Source organism: Olea europaea, chromosome 15 (genome assembly GCF_002742605.1).
Source record: "Olea europaea var. sylvestris chromosome 15, O_europaea_v1, whole genome shotgun sequence".
In the NCBI taxonomy this organism is placed as follows: Eukaryota; Viridiplantae; Streptophyta; class Magnoliopsida; order Lamiales; family Oleaceae; genus Olea; species Olea europaea.
The window spans coordinates 6,228,663-6,232,793 of NC_036251.1; positions in this window are offsets into that span (position 1 = coordinate 6,228,663).

Here is a 4,131-nt window from a genome sequence, read left to right on the forward strand (position 1 = left end):
TCATACATAATCACATTCGCACTCAACTGGAAAAGGTCAGGAAATTCCTTGTCCTGGAACTTCTTTTTTAAATCAAAGCTCAAGCAGTTTTGTGCGATCTTGACAAATTCTTTTTCGGGCAGAGGTACAAAACACTTGCTTCTTGCTGTTTTGAACCTTTGGAGAAAACTTTCTGCCCATTCATTTGGCATTTGACGTAGATTCGCCAAATCAGCCAAAGTGACTTCAGATTCAATTTTATAAAACTGAGCATGAAACAACTGTTCCAGTTGTTACCATGTTTGAACAGAGTTCGCTGGCAAGTTGATGAACCAGGAGAAAGCTACTCCTGTTAACGAACTAGGGAAAAGTCTCATTTTATGGTAATCGGTTACATCACCAATTTGCAACCTGAATCGCCCTATGTGTTCTAGAGTAGACACCTCTCCTAAACCAGTAAACAGTGAGAATCCTGGCACTTTGTACCCTCTAGGCCATGGATATGCTTGGTCTACCCAATCAGGATATGGCTTTGTGTACGTCGGCCTAATGACAGGACGCACTCCAAAGGCCATCTGATCCTGCACGATTTCCATAATCTGGTTCCTCAACATGACATTGGGATCATATGGAATTCCTACAGGCTGATTAACCGGTTGATTTGCATGAGGTCTGATGTTTGGTCCTTGATTGGCAACAAAATTACCATAATTAGGTCCATTACCGTTAGCCTGGACATCTGTTCCCTCATTACCACGTGGAATATTCTGTCCATTGTTTAGGACATTATCTAGGCATGCCACTACCATTATTTTGATTTAGCACTGTAGTACCTCCTTGGTTTGAAGTAGAGGGACCAGAAAGCGATTCCACCCCTTGATTCGGATTTAGGACAGAGGGATTATGTCCCACAATTGTCTTGGTTTGAAAGTGGTTTGTAAGAGGTATAGCTGGTTGACATATTTGGCCTACTAACTTATTCATTGTTTCGTTTAACGTCTTTAGCTGTTTGGCCATATTGTCATAGTGTGCATTTCCATTTTGTGTAAATCTTTCCATATTATGAATACTTCGAAGATTTACCTGTTCAACGACGTCTTGCGTGAGTTCTCCAAGCAATGCAAGCATGGTTCGAGGACTCAACTCCGTCATTGGTTCGTAATGACTGTTACTGCTCTGATTTTGTCCATCTGTTCGTGGAGAGACATGCTGCTCCTTATATCGCTCGATTACAGACTGGATTCCAATCTGACTTGCTCCTTCCTTGTCAGATCTCTGAGGCATATTGTTTCACCTTTTGTATTTTCAACACCTAACACCACTGTCCCACTGGGCGTGCCAAATTGTTTCGCGCGGGTTAAGTCGCTAACAATTAAAAAGGATCAGACGATTGTGTAAGGGACGAAACCTCTTGAGACAAAGTCCCAAAAAGGGGTGTTCTTTTATTGGTGATGAACTTTACAATTGGAAATGAAAAACAGCGTGCCTCCAAGGAGCGCAAGCACACGAGTTACAGAAAGAAAAGTGTTTAAGTCTAAAAGCTAAAGAAATGAAAATTACATGTTCTCTGTTCCAGAGTTTTAGATTCGGTCTTTTGCTTCTACGTCCTTTCTCCCTTTTATACCTCATAGACGATCTCTTTGTGATTAACTACTCTGAAAACTGCTTGATCGTCCTATAACTACCCACTTTCTTTGTAGTGGCCATTTTGTCATGAAACTGCCTCTTAACCGCTGCCATTATCTTTCATCGCTCAACCGCTTTCGATTGAATTCCTTGAGTTGTGGAACGTGATAGGGCTACTTTAACAACTGCCTTGATAACTGCATTTCTTGATAACCACAATGCGTTATGTTTGTTGATACCTTGGGCGACTTGAAGGTTTGGGCGAGAATAGAATAACAGCTCTGGGCGACCGTATGACACTCCATTCGTTCAGATTCTGGGCGACTTGCAAACTTGGGCGATGGCGTTACCGCACTCTTGGGCCCTTTATTTGGTCCTTCACCTTGATTCGTTCGATTGGACTTCGTTCTTTGGGCTATCTGGTTTGGGGATCCTCCAATTGGGCTTTACTCCTTGGGCTATTCGATTTGGGCTGAGTTTTTATGTGTCAACAGCAGGATGTGCCCTTGTTGGTTCCCAGGTTCCCAAATGACTTTTACTCCTTCCCCAAAGGAAGCCTCCTCCATGGTGATTAATCCACCAATAATTCCTCCTTTATTGGATCAAAGGTTCTCACCAGAAATTGAACTCCCCACGCTTGGTTCCAGAGCCCCCAATGTGATTGTTCCGCCAACTTGGATGTGCCCTGGGGGGCGAAAGACGTGTATTTTTTACAAAATAATAGTTTGTGCAAGGCTACACAAGTGGACCACATTCATTTATCCCTAATTTTTTAAGTAGGGACCTATGCTTTTTAAGTGGAAATAAGTGCTCTTGGTAAATAGTACTATGACTCATGCGCTACCATACAAGTTAAGTACACCCCTTTATCCCAGCTGTCTAAGTGGAGATTTACGTTATTTATTTATTCTTATTTTTTTGTGTGCGAATAACATCTTATACGATGATAAAAAGTCGAGTAGGCCCGTTATTTAGAGTTATCAATGGATTGGATTTTGATCCGAATTCGATCCGAATTCGATGAAATTAACGGGAGATGGATTTACGGTTTCAATCCAATGATCCAATTAAGATCCGAATTTGATAATCCGTTAACTAAATGGATCAAATGTGGATATATGTCGATCCGATCTGATTTATTATAATAATATTATATATTTTATATATTATATCATAATTTATTAAACATAGTTTTTTTCATTTTGAAACTTATATTATGTTTTACGCATAATTTTCAAATAATAAATAATATTAGATAATAGTATAATATTTTTACTTGAAATATTCAAAGAGGTTAAATTTTTTATTAATTAAAATAAGATAAAAATAACTATAGTAATTTGTTTTATAACATCAAAAACTAATAATTAATACGTCCAAAAATAATTTACTTTGTTAAAGCTGATATTGTTTTTTATTTTAATTTTGTTAAGGCTATGATTTTTAGTGAAAATAATAAAATAAACTAGTAAACACTTAGAATTGACAATTGAGTAGTATCCCACATTGAAAGACCACTAAAACATTAGAAGAGAAGTACCCTTTAAAAATGTAGTATCCCACATAGGAAGATTATTAAAACATTCCAAGAGAAATCTTCTTTAAAAGGAACTAAAGGAGCATCACTTAAATAAAAAATTGATTTGGGCCTTCTAGTATATTAGGTGAGCCCATTAAGATAATTAAAATATTTTCTTTTGGAAAAAATTGGTGGAAAAAAATTCGAATCGGATTATCGGATCAGATATCCGATAACATAGCAAATCGGATATGGATTTAACAATCAAATATCCGTTGGATTATTGGATCGGATAATTTTTCTAAATAGATCGAATAGGATTTGGATAGATCCGCTCCATATTCGATCCATTGACAGCCCTACCTTTATCTAAACAATTATTTATGGCTCGCCCTTATTTTGATGTTGACTTGCAATTCCCAATCATATACACGATGTGAAGTGAAGTATTTGCATTTGCATTTGATACTAAGTCACTGAAGACAACCAAATGCCGTGCATTTTAGCTGAATGTCAAAGTCAGTAAAGACTAGTAGTCTATGGAAGCTCTAGCCTTAAGGTCTATAATTCGAAGCTACCTTCGTTCTTGATCAATAATGCCCATTAACCACAATGTAGATTTCGGGATAATGATGATTTTCACCACGTCAAGGTGACACTCTACGATTAAGTTATATTCTCTCTCTGTTCTCATTGAGAAATAGAATTGACTAATCATAAATGAAAAGGTCGAGAAACTCAACGTTACTAATCTTGAACAACTTGGAGCCAAACCTTCTTTTCACACTAGTAATTACGCTAAAATGTCCTCTTGAAGTGTAGTCAATCATTCACACCCCCTTTCACAAGAAAGCTGGAGATGTCACCTGTTCGCTTCTGCAAAGTTAAGCCCCCTGTTTGGGAGCAATTATTTTCACACAATATAGATTTTTTGACTGTTGGAATGGGGTCAATTTTTGCCAAAACTAACATGCCCATAACAATTGATCATTCAAATACATACCATA